This window comes from Conger conger, chromosome 8 (genome assembly GCF_963514075.1).
Source record: "Conger conger chromosome 8, fConCon1.1, whole genome shotgun sequence".
NCBI lineage: Eukaryota > Metazoa > Chordata > Actinopteri > Anguilliformes > Congridae > Conger > Conger conger.
The window spans coordinates 32,432,152-32,449,457 of record NC_083767.1 but is presented as its reverse complement, the minus strand read 5'-3'; the positions used below and the strand labels follow the sequence as shown (position 1 = coordinate 32,449,457).

The 17,306-nt window shown below is 44.4% G+C and overlaps 1 protein-coding gene across 2 annotated transcripts in view; it reads right to left on the bottom strand.

The window, feature by feature from the left end:
• afg2a (AFG2 AAA ATPase homolog A) overlaps positions 1–17,306 on the bottom strand; it is a 119,392-nt gene that overhangs the window by 8,467 nt on the left and 93,619 nt on the right. The gene's annotated exons all lie outside the window — the stretch shown is intronic.

The window sequence follows — 17,306 nt, the reverse complement described above, 5'->3', positions numbered from 1 at the left end:
AGAACGCATTAATGGAGAGACGTGCCACCCCACCCCTGTGCGAGGGAACACCTGTGGGCCAGGCTCTTGTGTTTTATGTAGGGGTGGGGGTGGGGGTGTGTGTTCGGGGCATGTTTGTTCTCACCCCTTAATATCAGGACTGAAAGCCGCATGCTTGCACTGGCCTGGGGGATGAGACGCCATATTTACAAAACATGCTCACACTGGATCACCCCCCCCTCTCTCTCAGCGCCCTATTCCCCCCACCCCCCCTTGTGAATAACAGCACCCCCCCACACCTCTGTAGATCAGCAAGTTCTCTCACACAGCCTGGCCCCTCTATGAAAGTTCTTTCTGCTCTGCCGTGTGTGAAAGAAAACAGCTTCACCTGCTCACCAAGAAATCTGTCTCTCTCCCTCCCTTCCTCTTTCTACTCTCCTTCTCTCTCTCTTTCACTCTCTCCCTCTCTTTTTCTCTCTCCTCACCTTTAACCAAATATCTATCAGCACCTGCATAAATAGACAATGCGTTCGCAAAGGGTTTTTAGGAGTCATGCCGGATAAAGATGTTTATCAATGAAACAAATAAATGAAGAAAACAGGACTCAAATCCTTGCTTCTTCAGTGTCACTCTTTGTGATGCCAGGTGTTCTCTTGGTGAGAGGGGTGAGGGTTTTATGGCAGATAGGGAATGGTGGTGGGGTAAACAGCAGTGGCAGTGGCTCAATTTGTGGTTCATACTTAAAGGGGCCGTTCACCCAAAAATTAAATGAAGGTAAACTGCGTAGTACCTGTTCACCCAGATGATTTTGCTGAAATGTGTAGCATTTTCTAAAATATATTTGCTTTAGTGAAGTGGACCACATGGCTCCTTCGTCCTGTGGCTTGTGCCAACAACTATACATTTGAAAAAATGAAATGGTAAAGTCTATTTCCGAAATGCAGTCCTGCAGTTAAGCAAGGTTCCATTGAACTAGTTTACTTCTACCAAAATACACAACTTTAGTGGTGGTGACAGGACGTGGTGGAATTTTGTAAACATACATTATTGCAACTTATTTTATTAAAGCACATAACAGGTTCGAAATTACACACCCATGAATTTAAAAGCTGCTATGCACTTTCATGAAGTTAGTAGCAAACAAGTTGTTATATTGAAACTACTACACGCTCAAACACATACATAAACACACACACACACACACACACACACACACACGCACATATACACAACAACATGGAAGGGAAATATGTCAGGAGCTCAAACATATAAATATATAAAACCATGTTAAAATATGTATGTGTGGGACACAGTGTCTGAAAAAAACACCAGTAACAACACACACAAAGCAAATAAATAAATTGAAGTCAAATTACTTCCAAAATGCATACGAGTACACTGTAACACTATGGTGATGAAATATACATATATTTTTTTTACAAGGAACAGTAACACAAGAATCGTCACATTCATATTTGCTGGAAATGCGCTGAGAGGGAGAGCGGGTATCGCATGCGAAGGGACCCTGTCCAACTGCAACTCCACAGCAGAGCGCTATGGTAAACAAAAGCTGATTAAATGAATCCGTCTGCAGTGTGTGCTAATTCCTATTGTATACAGATGGCAGGGCGTGATGCGGTTTGAGAGCGAGGTGTCGGTATGGCCCCCTTGGCACACACACACACACGCGCACCCCAAATTCACTTTGGGCCAAGAAGAAAATTGCTGGGTGGGGGAGGCAGGTGTTTGCGAAGTGGTTCTAGACTTGTCTGTTGATAAGCGAGAGAAAGTTACAGGAGAGGAACTAACACTTACAAAGACAACAACAAACAGGGGGAGTGCATTTCCTGTTTTCTGATTGCTTAACAAAGGGGTGTTTCTCTGAGGTAGGCAGGCCGTTAACACTGGCCAATGGCACTTCCTCCATACCCGTCTATAACCCCAGCACCCCCCGTGGTGTATGTGTGTGTGGGGGGGGGGGCTCTCTGGAGGATGGCTAACACTCTTAGCCCCCCTCCTCCCCACCACATCCTGTGGAATCAGCAGCCTTCGTAAGCACAAGCTGCAGATGCCCGAACACAAGCAACCTTTCCTCAAAGTGCGTCACAGCGCAGAGAGTCAGTTATTGGCTGGATTTTGACTGGAATTTTCTGTGGGAAAATGTCATTTCTTTCATAAAAGGAGGTATGCTAACAGGAGGGGGGGGGGTAATATGGTCGGTGGAGGATGTATGTTTTGGGGGATTAAAAACCACAACAGTCTGGCAACTTTAGCGTGGAGTCAGGTGCGGAGAGTGCCAGGGGGATTCAGACGAACCTGGCAACCTGCCTCCGCCTGAAAATGGCCATCTCCAACCTCCCTGTTATTCAGAGGGGCGATGGCTATTGCCTGTTTATACTTTTCCTACACATGACCTTATTAAAAAAACAACTCTATTTGGGACTGCGCTGTAAGAGGTCATAAATCAGCAACGAAAAAGGCAATGGAGCCAAAATTAGCATCAGCCTTTAGGAGAGGGTGTTGGAAGAGCTAGCCGTTTCTCTAATCGTGAAAAAAAGACGAGGAAAGTCAGAGAAAAAAACTGTTTTAAATTGAACGCTTAATTAATGTTATTAGAAGTGACCCCCGGCTAATGGAATGCTCCCTGATACGTGTCAACCCTTTTTTACGTTTCTGACTGAACCTGAGGTTCAGCCAGAAACCCTTACCTCTACCTTTGTTCCTGTAACGCTACCACCTGTTCGAAACAGGCCAAGCCAGAATACATCTGAGTTTTTATTTAATTTTTTACTATAAATCTCCTGACAGTTATTTTTTAAAAAGAATACAAAGATAAACAATCCAAATAAAGAGGTGCGCTTCACCCCTGCATTTGTGTCAGAGCAGAGGGCCCAGAAAAAAGAGTCAATGCTTACTTAGTTTGAAAAGAAAAATAAAAGGAGTAAAACACTGGTGGCTGAGGACGTTTCCCGGTCGTCTCTGTACAGATGTAAAAAGAAAACGACCTACAACCCGCTTGTGTGACGATTCCCAGCTGCCTTATCTCAGAAGGTGTTAACATGTTAAAGGATCGGCCGTTTCCTCTGCCAGGATTTTGTTGTTTTTTTTTCTTCCCTTTCCTTGGTCTCGCTTGCACTCTTCATAGCGAAGAGTTTATCTAGAGGCCCCATTAATCATTCCACAGGCTGGAGGGAAAATATTTTTTTCTAAAGATGAACAAGTGATGGTGGCCGGAGAACAGCAGGAAGTTCACAGCTGATTGGCGAAATGGTCGATTCTTGACACAGTCACGTTGCATGTCTGCCACATGGAGGTGCTTTCAGTGGACCAGCTACCCCCCTCGATGGTGGGCAGAGCACAGCAGGGCTAAAGACGGCACTACATTACCCATAACCCTTTGGGTACAGAGGCTCTTTTTCTTGCATTTCAGGCCTTACCATGCTAATGCCAATGGTTCATGGTGAAACATTAATTATAACTGTTCTTTTTGAGGGTTTCTAACAGGGTCCAAAGAGATAACATTTTGCATGCAGGTGTCAATTAAAGGTTTGTTACATACAGACAGAGTATGTATCTGAATGTGCAAAAATTAGAGGTAAGAGTTAAAAGGATCTGTGATTTTTTACAGAGACCGGCATTGTGCCAGGTGACGCAATCCTGGGAAACAGGTGAAACAATAATAAAGTTGCGTAATTAACAAAGAAGACTGGTCTCAGACAACGGTCTGTATTCAATAAACATGTCCTTAACCGTGAATCACAATTAAAGAGCAGTGTTCATCCTTCACAAACACAGTTTGCCAAGTTCCGCAAAATGAACTTGGCAAAATGCTTTATGTGAAGAAACCAGAAAATTGCTTGCATTTCAATTTGGTTTACGGGTATAAAACAGTCAATTTTACTCTGGGCTGAATTCTAGCAGTGATTCAGCTCATTTAGTGGAAGTTTTTTGGATTTTGGGAAATAACTATAATTTGACTTTCGAGAGGTCAAGCAGGTGGCACGGATGATGCAGTGGGTAGCACTGCCGCCTCACAGCAAGGAGGTCCTGGGTTCGAATCCCTGTCGGCCGGGGCCTCTCTGTGCGGAGTTTGCATGTTCTCCCCGTGTTTGCGTGGGTTTCCTCCCACAGTCCAAAGACATGTAGGTTAGGCTGATTGGAGAGTCTAAATTGCCCATTGGTATGAGTGTGTGAGTGAATGGAGTGTGTGCCCTGCAATGGACTGGTGACCTGTCCAGGGTGTATTCCTGCCTTTCGCCCAATGCGACCCTGTTCGGGATAAGCGGGTTAGGATAATGAATGAATGAATGAATGAAAGGTCAAGCAGCCTTTTCAAAGATGGGCAGCCTATAACTAAGTGCCGAAGGTACATGACTGGGACCCGGAAGGTTGGTGGTTGAAGCCTTGGTGAAACTACGATAAGATCTGCACAGCTGTTGGGAACTTGAACAAGACTCTTAACCCCACATTACTCCAGGGGGGGACTGTCTGTTTAGTCTAATCAAATGCAAGTCACTTTGGACAAAAGAGTCAGTTAAATAACTTAATTATATCCAGATCAACAGGAATGTAGAAAAAAACAAAAACAAAGAACAGAAACATTTTGGGCTAGACTGAACACCTACCCCAAATGTAGGGTATCATTCACCCCACATTCCAGCACACATCCCATGCTCTGCTTCTTTTTTTGTACCGAATCGCAGGCCGGCTCGAAAATTGGCTTATCTGCCCAAACAACCACTCTGCCGTGCGTCAGTACGAATGCGAGGGGGGAACGTAAATGTCTTCGGTGTAAATATTTTCATTGGGGGTTGAGGAACTGCCAAAACCAACTGAAACCATGTCCCTCCGAAATTAGTATGTCTGGAGGGCAATCGTCATATCTGCCCATAAAAGAAGGATAAAACTTGACGAGGCGGAATAAATCCCTGACTTGTTCCTCGCCCACTTCCCTGTGCGTCCACACAAGACAAAAGTCCCCACAATGTCTGCCAGATTCAACATTTTTAATTATTATTTACACTGACATTTTTTACATTTGAGTCATTTAGCAGACGCTTTTAATCCAAAGCGATTACAAGTGCATAGGTTCTTCAACAAAGTAAAAACATCACATCCATAAATAGCAAAACACGCATGAACATCTGTTCTAACCAAAAAGCAATAGTCATCGTAAGTGCAATTTTTATTTTTATATAGGGTGCACAAGAGGGATATCAGAAGGGGGCGTGGGGGTTAAATCAGGAGGGAGGACTGATTTGTTAATAATATAAGGTGTACAAGAGGGATTTTGGAAGAGGCTGGTAAATCAGGAGGGAGGACTAAGGTATAGTCTGAAAAGGTGTGTTTTCAGTCTGTGTCAGAATATGGGGAAGGATTCTGCTGTCCTGACAGTGGTAGGCAAGTCATTCCACCACTGAGGAACCAGAACGGAAAGCAGGAGTGAATGTGCAGGTCGACCACCTGGTGTCGTAATGAGGGGACCACAAGGCGACCAGATTAGAGTGGTCTTGCTGGGGTTTCCTTTTAGAAAACGCAACTATCACCACAATAACAACACACCAGTCATTCCAGATCAAAACAATATCAAAAAAGTACTTTTCAAAAATCGTTTATGCTGAAATTGCCTGTGATAATCTGAGCTCATAAGTATCCAATCAAAGTGCCCGAAGAGCACTTTATACTCCACCAAAGATGATTTAGCACTGAGCACTGGTGTGCTGCCCTTGCTTACGGGTCTTATGAGTTTCACATTCCAGGTTAAAAAAATGAAAGATTTGCTGCGGCTCAAAAGGATCACAGTCACAAAAGAGTTGACAGACAAGAAGGAAAAAAAGGAAGAGGAGTGTGATGAGATGAGATGAGGGGTGCGGGGGTGTGGGGGGGGCACAGGAAGGGGTGTCACGGGCAGGCTTAAGACCAGGTTTCAGAGTGTGGGGGGCATCATGTTAGAGATCCACAACCATGCATGCTGCACAGGTTGCACATGCCACCTATTCAGATTTTCATGTAGTACGTTTTTTAAAATTGTATTGGACATTACAATGAAGAGAGAAGAAGAAAGGGAATGACATACAGGGAAAGACATGCACAAAGGTTGTGCCTGCATTCAAACCATTACATTACATTAATGGCATTTGGCAGACGCTCTTATCCAGAGCGACGTACAGTTGATTAGACTAAGCAGGAGACAATCCTCCCCTGGAGCAATGCAGGGTTAAGGGCCTTGCTCAAGTGCGGATCTTATTGTGGCTACACCAGGATTAGAACCACCGACCTTGCGTGTCCCAGTCATTTAGCTTAACCACTACGCTACAGACCACCGATGTTGCGTGTCCCAGTCATTTAGCTTAACCACTACGCTACAGACCACCGATGTTGCGTCTCCCAGTCATTTAGCTTAACCACTACGCTACAGACCACCGATGTTGCGTGTCCCAGTCATTTAGCTTAACCACTACGCTACAGACCACCGATGTTGCGTGTCCCAGACATTTAGCTTAACCACTACGCTACAGACCACCGATGTTGCGTGTCCCAGTCATTTAGCTTAACCACTACGCTACAGACCACCGATGTTGCATCCCAGTCATTTAGCTTAACCACTACGCTACAGACCACCGATATTGCGTGTCCCAGTCATTTAGCTTAACCACTACGCTACAGACCACCGATATTGCGTGTCCCAGTCATTTAGCTTAACCACTACGCTACAGTCCACCGATGTTGCGTGTCCCAGTCATTTAGCTTAACCACTACGCTACAGACCACCAATGTTGCGTGTCCCAGTCATTTAGCTTAACCACTACGCTACAAACTGCCGATGTTGCGGCTCACGACGAACATGCGGATAGTGCTGTGCAGACCGAGACACCCCTTTTAAATATCCTGTTAGTAATAACGTGTGCCAGTATTGGCAAACCTCTTCAGCTAGCCCCTAATCAAACCACTCCACATCTGTTGTTATAAACAGCAGTTAGAAGGTCACGAACAAGAAGTTAACGAACAGTCAACATCTCTGCTGCATATACGGACAGTTATTGTCTACTACACCCTTTTAAAGTCTTGGGGAGGTACGCAACATGTTCACGGAAGCGGTCTGCAACCTTTGCATATCTTACCCAAATGGCACAGACCTCCTACGAGGATCTTGTACTCCGCACAAGTATAAAACAGCACTAAACAGTGTTTCAATAAAAGCACCACAGACATTGGACAGAGTACAGATGAACTACAATACTATTAGAGCTCACTGGATTCCCAGTGAACAAAAGCATCAGCTGTACACTGCTGTAGAATACCCATGCGCTTATTCGCATGCAATCCTTTTTTGGGGAAAACAGTGAAAATAATACAATTCCAACAATGAATTTATAAATATGAATGTGAAATGAAGCAGGAATGCAGACGGACAAAGGGCAGGTGAGCGGAATGTGAGTTTTGAGTCTCGGGCCTTACCTGGCACCGTTCCCACAAACAGGAAAAACAGAGCAATGTGATACTGCTCTTCCCTCCTCACTCACTCAGACAGAGAAAAAAAACAACCTGACAAGTACATTTCATACAAGTGCAGAAAAATATCAAGAGTTATATTACGTACAGAATAAAAAAGAAAAATGTAATATTTCAGGGTTTTCCTGAAGAGAGGTTTCAGGGTACAGTAATGGAAATGAATTGTTTGTGTGCGTGTGCATGCATGTGGGTGTATGTGTGTGTGTGTGCACATGTGTATGCATGTGGGTGTATGTGTGTGTATGTGCACTTGTGTATGTGTGATTGTGTTAAGTACAGCATAATGAAATTGAGAATGTTATGGTATCCATCTGGAAAAAAATATTTTTGAAAAATGACAGTTTATGTTCATGAGGAAATTCATCTGTAATTAAAAGCCTTTTCAGCAAGGAGCAGGCCCTGACATCATCCAACGATGATGTCAGGGCCTGACAATAAGTGGGCCACTATGAGATTGGTTGGGGCCAGTTGATTGACCTGTTACTTGCTCAACTGGGCCGGTACAAACAGCCTACATCGTATCCGGGTCAAAGAGATGTTTTTGACCATCCTGCAAACTATGTAGCAACTTGATCCTTTCTGTACTTGCTTATCAATATTTGCTTATCAATAACTAATGTTATAGCATGTGCAGAGAGGCCAGTTTTGAGCGGTACTGCAGTAGTACTCAGTATCTAGCCAGCAGCCATACCATCATGCACCCTGCTCCAGCCAAATGGCTGAAGCTAAGCAAGTGTGGACTTGGTTAGTACTTGGATGGGAAACTCACAGTGGTCATTGAAGATCCCATGACACTCTTTGCAAAGAGTAGGGGGATCCCCGATGTCCTGGCTAAATTTCCAACCTGGCTCTTACAACCTGCCACCTAATCTTCCCCTGATTTAATACTGTTCTCTCCCTCTCCACTTCGCTAGTGTGTGGTCAGCGTTCTGGCACATAATGGCTGCCGCTGCATAACCCAGGTGGGTGGTACACAGTGGTGGTGGTTGAGGCGAGTTTCCCCCAATCACTGTAAAGCGCTTTGAGTGTCTAGAAAAGTGATATATAAATCTTTCTGTCTGTCTGGAGAGGAGCCACTCCCGGCTTCTCACAACGTAGCAGACGTTCACCTTGCTGCTTCAGTGTCAGCTACAGGGCCGGAAGCGGCTATATACCATGGTAACTGTCAGGCAGATATTGACCATGCTGGTTTCCATGAGCTTAATGCATCAAAAGTGCTCTTATTTCTTTGGTGTAAGGGGAAGCGTGTCACCAGCTTTACACTGCAGTAAATATGCATAACAGGCACAACGTCTGGGGGCCAAAATATTAAAATGTGCAGATATCATTTTAGCGACATGATGCATGTTCGGCACTAAGACAGTGTGTGCCCATTACCGCACAGTCCTTATAGCACTTATATTTATGGTCTCTCACTGGCAGTGCACGAGTGTCATCCCACAGGGAAAGCTGCCGGATCCAACCAATTACCTTTTCTGTCGGAAGCCCGGAGAGCAAAGGGCCACTCTCATCTCCTCTGCTGGAGCGCCGCTCGTAAATCCCGCCGGAGAAGGCCTGTTGGACAAGTAGGAGCAGTGCCTTCCTATCCACCCCGGTGGCTAGCCGTCCCTGTGACGATGCCGTGCAATTACAGTATCGAATGTCGTGTTTTGGACAGACAGGGGGTAGGTGGGGGGGTAAATGTAGGAAAGGGGTTGGCCGCGAGGGTGAATATTAACAGGCTTTTGGCCCTGAGCTGGCAGGTGCACCCACTGAGGGGGGGGGGGGGGGTTGTGTTCTCAGGAATGTAATTCAAATCTCCTGCTCCAGGTAGGAGGACCTGTTACGGCTGACCCCAGATCTGCCTGTTAGTCACACTCAGTAGTGAAGTTGAACTGAAGTCGCCTGGCAGAACCCAAGATAAAAAAAGATTCCGAATTTTTTTGCAGGTTGCTCAAAATTTCTAATGCGACAATTGATTAGACTAAGCAGGAGACAATTCCCCCTGGAGCAATGCGAGGTTAAGGGCCTTGCGCAAGGGTCCAACAGCTGTGCGGATCTTACCGTGTATGGCTACACCAGAGATTGAACAACCGACCTTGTGGGTCCCAGTTATGTACGCTACAGGCCCCTCCGCCCCTTAGACAAAAATATACGATTTTGTTCATAATGTTTTTGCTGTGTAACATAAATTAATAAGGATGGTAACTGGATAAGCCCTCTTTGGTTTCCCACATACCCTGCACTGTCCTTGTTATCCATTTCCAATTTGTTGTTGTGTGCTTTTTTAAGTGCGCAAGTAAAAAAGATATATATTATCACGTATGACGGTATTGAGAAGCGCGCTGTAAGTGTGAAAGCTGTTGCTGTTGACTGAAACACGACGGCAGCTCCTGTAGCCTGTGGACAGGTCTCAGTAAGAGCCTGGAGATTTACGGCAGCCACTCACAGCCTTGGCTTCCTGCAAGCGCGACGGGATGATATACGGCGTGTGGCAACAGCCCGCTTTCAATGTGCTGCGGGCCGCCGTCCGCGACAACGCTCCCTGATGACATAACCCTCAAATTCTAAATAACATTGTTGCCCTTGGCTAGCGGCGATTTCGCCTTTAACCGACCGGTAAAACCCTTAAACGAGTGAGAGGCCGTGGTTCAAATCGGGGTTCAAATCCCACCTTGCCAAATCTCTAACTCATTACATGGGCACCCCACCTCATTGCCGCTGTGTAGACCGGAAACACCAGCCATCCAGCAATGTGATAAGGTGGTAACACTTTACAATAATGCTACATGGACTGGCAATAACTAATGTAGTTGTTGTTACCTAAATAACTACAGTTAATCTGTACATCTTTGTTTATGTATTTGTACATCATCAATTCATGTATCAACAGCTACATTAGTTAATGCCTATTCATATTGGAATTAAAAAAATTGTTAATGTATTTGTTAATGGTCACCTAATTATAAATGAATCCCATGGTATGCATGTGTACACATTCATACATAACTAACATATTATTTAGTAGCGAATATAGTATCCAAAGAAAAGTTAATTCCATGCTTAATTAATGTCTTTGTACATCAATTCATTAATATTAACAACTACACTAGTTAATGCCAATTCATGTACCCTTCTTGTATTGTGACCAATAAGGTTAAGGTTATTGAAAATTCCCACACCAGGGATCGCAGTCAGGCTAATGAAAATGTACAGCAATGCTAATAGTACCGTTAGCCTTGCAGCTCAAGGGTTGCAGGTAAGATTCCCACCTTGTAGGACACTATCACTGTGCAGTACTTTTCTACCCTAACCAGCTCTATAACTTCATTACTATGTAAATGAATACAATAGAGTTCAAGAGTGGCCACTCCACTGAGCCCGCCCTGCTCGCAGTCACTGAGGCACTCCACTCTGCTGAAGCCAAATCCCTCTCCTCTGTCCTCATCTTCCTCGACCTGTCGGCCGCCTTCGATACAGTCAACCATGAGATTCTGCTGTCATCGCTGACTCGGATGGGTGTCACAGGATCTGCACTGACATGGTTTTCCTCCTACCTCTCTGGTCGTTCCTACCAGGTGACTTGGAGGGGCTCAGTCTCTGAACCCCACCCACTACAAACTGGAGTCCCGCAGGGCTCAGTTCTTGGTCCTCTCCTCTTCTCTCTATACACCATATCTCTTGGTTCTGTTATCTCTACCCATGGCTTTTCTTACCACTCTTACGCCGATGACACCCAAGTCTTTCTTTCCTTCCCCCCCAATACCCAGGTCACCACACAGACCTCTGCCTGCTTGGCTGATATCTCTGCTTGGATGACTTCCCACCACCGGAAGCTTAACCTTGCCAAGACTGAGCTTCTCTACATCCCTGCTAAGTCTTCTCAGACAATCGACCTCTCACTGATTGTTGAGGACTTTGTAGTATCCTCCTCCCATACAGCCAAGAATCTTGGGGTGACTCTTGATAACCGCCTCACCCTGGCTCCACATGTATCCTCCACTGCCAGAACCTGCAGGTTCTTCCTCTACAATATACGGCGTATCCGTCATCTCTGTCCAGGCGCTCGTCATTTCCTGCCTGGATTACTGCAACTCCTAGCCGGTCTCCCAGCTTGTGCCATCAAGCCCCTCCAGCTGGTCCAGAATGCTGCAGCCCGCCTGATCACCAGCCAGCCCAAGTCGGCTCATGTCACCCCACTCCCTATTGGCTTCCACTGGCTTCCTATTGCCACACGCATCTGATTCAAGGCCCTAGTGTTGGCATTTCAGGCTGCTAAGGGGACTGCCCCACCTTACATCCAAACCTTAATCACTCCCTACTACCCAGCTAGACCACTCCAGTCTGCCAGCTCTGGTCGCCTTAAGGTTCCCTCACTACAAGCACCTGGCGGTCGAGCTGCACGTTCACGCCTGTTTTCCGTTCTGGTTCCTCAGTGGTGGAATGACTTGCCTACAGCAGAATCCCTCCCCCTATTTTGACGCAGACTAAAAACACACCTTTTCAAACTGTACCTTAGTCCTCCCTCCTGTCCTTCAGTTAATGTTCACATCAACCATCAGAATGGAGAAAAATGATATAAGTCACTTTGACCGTGGAATGATTGTTGGTGGCAGACAGGGTGGTTTGAGTATCTCAGGAACTGCTGATCTCCTGCGATTTGCATGTACACTAGTCTCTAGAGTTTGCAAAGAATTGTGCAAAAAACACAAAAAAATCCTGTGAGCAGCAGTTCTGCAGACAGAAACACCTTGTTAATGAGAGACGTCAGAGGAGAATGACCAGACTGGTCAAAGCTGACAGGAAGGTGACAGTAACACAAATAACCACACAATACAATAGTGGCATGCAGAATCTCTGAACACGCAACGCATCATAACTCTAAGTTGAAATAAGTCTAATAAATACCTAATAAAGTGCTCATTGAGTGTATATGTATACTGAGTGTATCAGCCTATAGGCTGTGAAATATTTGTGATTTTACACATTTACACAAGATCAGAAATATCTACTTAGAATGTTCTACTAAAAAGCATTTCCATTTCCTGTAGAACAGAATGTTGGCTTCTGCCATGATATACAGCAAGATCATAATATGAGCAAACAAATGAGCAAAGTCAAATGAGCAAACAAATTCTAGAACCTGCACTGAGGGAGAACAATGCTTGCTTTGTCTCTTTAGGTCAAAATGGCAGTTCATTTCTGCATCTTTGTAATTAATTCAGAAAAGAGGTGCCAACGAAAATGAGAAAATGTAAAGAGGAACAGTAACTATGAGAAGCCTCGGGCTTGAGTGGAAATAAGTCAGCCAGCCTTAAAAGAATAATTATTTTGACAGTCAGTGGATTCTAGCCTGCATTACAAAACTATCAGTCAAGCCAGCTTAACCCCCAACCCCCAACAACCCCTCACCCCCCATCCCAGCGCCCCACCCCGTCAGATTTCAGAATGACAGCAGATTATTTAAACTGGTTGGAGGGGGTCAAAGTGTAAGAGAATCACCTGTGTCCACAGCTATAACAGAATTAGACGCTCCGCTTAGGGGTGATGATGTAAAATCCAACACGGGCCCCTCTGTGAAACATGAGGCGATGGCAGTGGATCGTTTACCCCTACATACTTACCTGCGGCAGGTGTAAGCTTGCTTTAAGCTGCTTTTAGGGGAGGGATGGGGGGAGCTTTCTGTTTTTACACAGGAAGGGGCCTATGGGTTTACACTGCCCACACTTAGACCTTACCTCTTAATTCACTAGTCTCTACACTGTATGAATGTTCCTCTAAATGTGCTGATCTTTACAGTGTAACACCGTTCCTCTGAATGTGCTGATCTTTACAGTGTAACACCGTTCCTCTGAATGTGCTGATCTTTACAGTATGAGACGTTCCCTCAAAATGTGCTGATCCCTACAGTGTGACACTGTTCCTCTAAATGTGCTGATCCCTTGTGGGAGACTGTTCTACTGTTACAAGGCTGCCGTTGCAGCTTACATTTCCATGGTTACCCCAAGATAATAGTAACAGTGTGGATTAGTGCACCCCCCCAGCCACAGGGTCTGCTGGGGTACGTAACCCCGGTTCTCGAGAGCTGTAGGGTTTGCTGTGGTCCCTAAACCCTGATTTATACTTCTGCGTCGAGTTGACGAGGAGGCTATGGTGTAGCCTATGCGCAGACGCGTACCCTACGCCGTACCTTACGGCATAGCCTGACGCGCACCTCCCCAGAAATGAAACTACACGTTGCGGGACCATTAGAACTGTGATTGGTCCACTTGGTAGCATAGCATTATGCATTTCTGGCTGCTCCGCCATTGATCAGTTTCAATCGCCTGTGCTGTGAAACCGAAATCAGTTGACAACAAGTCGCCTTGTTGCCTGATTAATAATCTGTCCTTCGAAAAAAGGCGACTTTGGAGGTGTGTTCACAGCATGCGATTGAGACGCACTTTGAAGGCAGAAAGTTGTCAGAGTGAAAGTAAAGTGATTAAGTAGGCGTACTTACAAGCAATTCAGCTGGCTAGCTCACGGAGGCTTAAAACATTACATACATTATTTCAGTGTTAAGCAATTCAAATGTTGTCCATAAAGTATAACTAAAACAAAATGTCGAGCTTGTGTAAATTGTGTACTTGCACTTGTAGACAAGCTCTTTTACAGTTCTCTGTGAACTCCGCCGCTGTTTTCAGCTGCCATTAATTTAACAGAAGTAAGATCCGTACAGTTAATTGCAAATGATTTGGGATATAATGATGACGAAAACTAGCGTTTTGGCGGTGTTTGCAAGGTGACGCAGACACCCCAACACACAAGTATAAATGCTCTCAACAGCGTAGGGGCTATGAGTAGGCTGTGTCTACTCGAGAGACGCAGGGTCCTTGAGAGACAAAGGGCCTATTGGGGACCCTAACCCTGGTCCTTGAGAGACACTGGATCTGCTGGGGTCCCTGACCCAGGTTCAGGAGAGACACAGGGTCTGCTGGGGTCCCTAACCCAGGTTCAGAAGAGACACAGGATCTGCCAGCTCTCAGTGATACTCAGCACTTCACCGAGCAGCTAAAGCAGCTGATTGCTGTTAACTGTGTCTGAACTGGTGGTGGAATTTAAGGCAAAAACAAACCGCACCAGACCCCGTGGCTCTGCTGTAAAGGTACACTGAGGTACACTAGAGGTACACTGCTGTAAACATTTACAATGGGCTTACTGCTACATATGTAAGAGAAATGAAAAATGATGCACACAATGGGATATTATTTACCTGTGGGTGGAAACTGGTACATTTTACTGATTTATTTATGCTTTCCTGGCTAGGTTAATCGAGACATGTCTCTTTTCTTAAGGCAGGCCTGGTCCAACTGACAACATGATAACAAATGGTCAAAATTTCTTGCGAACAAAATGGGCTAAAAGGGTGGAGGTAGAGGCATGCGATTCATAATTACCCCACAGGACACCTGGGGGAGCAGTCATTCTGTATAACCCCCCTCCTTCGCTCGTCTTTCTATAAATTTAAAATCCAAGGAATAGAAGTCAGTCGGCGTGCTGAGGCAGATTCTGGAGCTAAATTTGGTGACTGGATGAAGCATTTCAAATAATTATGCTCATGAGTGCTTTGGGTTCCTTTACATAAGCCTGGGTGAGGGAAGGTGATATGGTGGGGCCCTAGCTCCTTGTATCTACAGTGGGCTCCAGAATTATTGGCACCCTTAATAAAAATGGAGAGAAAAAGGCTGTATATAATACACAACATTGATAATGATATATATTTTCTGTTCAAAATACAGGAAAATTATATAATTGTATTTAATTTACTTTCATGTTTCAATGTTTTTGTATTTTGTAATCTTAATTTTTCGTAAAACCACAGGTGCCAAAATTATTGGCACCCCTAACAATTATTATGAATAAAATCAAACAAGGAAATAGGTAAAGTAGTTATGGGTACAAAAACATACATAAATGGTTAAACATACCCCTTAGCATGGTTAATAATAATACAATTATATATAGCAATAATAAAAAAACAAAAAACAACGGTGATGGAAGATGGTGAGGGAGGCAATAAGTTACCCAAGGATCTGTTTAAGAATTACAAAGATTGGTTGTGTCTTTCGATCACCAAGACTAAAAAAAGAAAAGAAAAACATATAATGGCACCTCCAAACCAAATTATGACTTGAAGAGAGTGCTATAGCCAGATCAGACTGAAATTTCAACATTTTGGCCGTACACACCATCAACATATTTGGCAGCAAAATGGAATACATACAAGGCGAAGCACCTCATACCTATTGTCAAACATAGCGGTGGGTCATTGATGCTTTGGAGATGTTTTGCTGCCAGTGGTCAGGGGCACCATTTAAGATAAATGGCACAATGAATTCAACAAAGTACCTCCAAGCAGACATCAAAATCAACACAGAAATGGTTAAGTAAAAACAACAACCATGTTCTGCAATAGTCATCTCAGTCTCCAGACTGAAATATCTGTGGTCTGAACTGAAGAGTATCCCAAGGATATCAATGATTCTGAAAATGTTTGCATGGAGGAACGGTCAAAAATCCCTCAAAATGTGTTTTCTAACAGAAATTATAGGAAAAGACTGGAAAATTATGGTTGATTCCATTGAATCATTGATAAAGTGCACTATTTTATGCAAGTTGGAAAATTAAGCTTTTGTCAATAACTGTATTATTATTTCGTTTACAGCACTTTGTGAAGATTTATCCGGGGTGCCAATAAATCTGGAATGTTGCTAGTGTGAATGTTTCCAGGAAAAGGAACATTTTTTCATGTTGACTTATGGACATTATTCAAGCCTTTCCATTAGGGAGTCAGGTCTGAGCAGCACTCTTTCTAATTATATTCCTCAGTTATTACATTTTTTATTATTATTATTGATGGCTGACACCCAGGCGAAAAAAGGAAGCTTGCCATCACCTGCGTTGGAGCAGAGAGAACGGTTCCATGTGTCTACCTGAAAACCACACTCACCTTCGTGAAGCACCTATGATTCACTGAACCACTGGCTCAAATGGGGAGCTGTATGGACATTAATACAAATAAAAGCATAAAACATTGACTGGTGGAGGACGGGGGTATATGTTGTCCTCAGGGTGGTAATTTTTAGGAGAATTGGGAGAATTGGAACAGTATACAGTATGTGAGAATTACAGAAAATTGAGGAGGATCTTAAAATGGCTGTCAACTCAAGGAAGGACGGTATCCTGTGTACTTGACTCTTCTCAATGACTCTACATCCCAATGTCCCCCTGACAACCATGGCCAGTAACCAAGAACCAAAGCAGGTATTGTGTTCTGGAGTAGAGTGAACCTATTAGGATGGCAGGAATCTGCCTGCATTCCACACTGGCAGGCTATATCCGATGCCAAAACAGCACGGTGAGCTTGGCACATTCCAGACTCTGTGTTACAGAGGAAAGGACTACGGCACTGTAAGCTGAGAGGTCCTGACGCAGCACAGACGCCTCCCCAGCTGCCAAGACAAACACGGTCTCTGCCCACCTCTCTGTTTCATAACCGTCAAAAGCAAACCATCCACACGTAATCCCCAGTGTCAATAAATACGTTTAAGTGGGTAGCGCTCATGTTTATTTCTCCTTGAAACACTACCTTCCAGGGGGAAAAAAAAGTGTAAACAAATTGCCAAAAATATTTCTTTAAAGTTCAATTCAAAATGTTTGAGTGGGAGAAGGAGCAGCAACAAGCCTCTCAATTTAACCTAGGGTAAGTCTTTGGTTGGACACTACAGACACTCCCTTAAGGCGGAAAACCATATTTTTTGGAAAAGAAAATGACATTTTTTTCTACTTTTAAATGT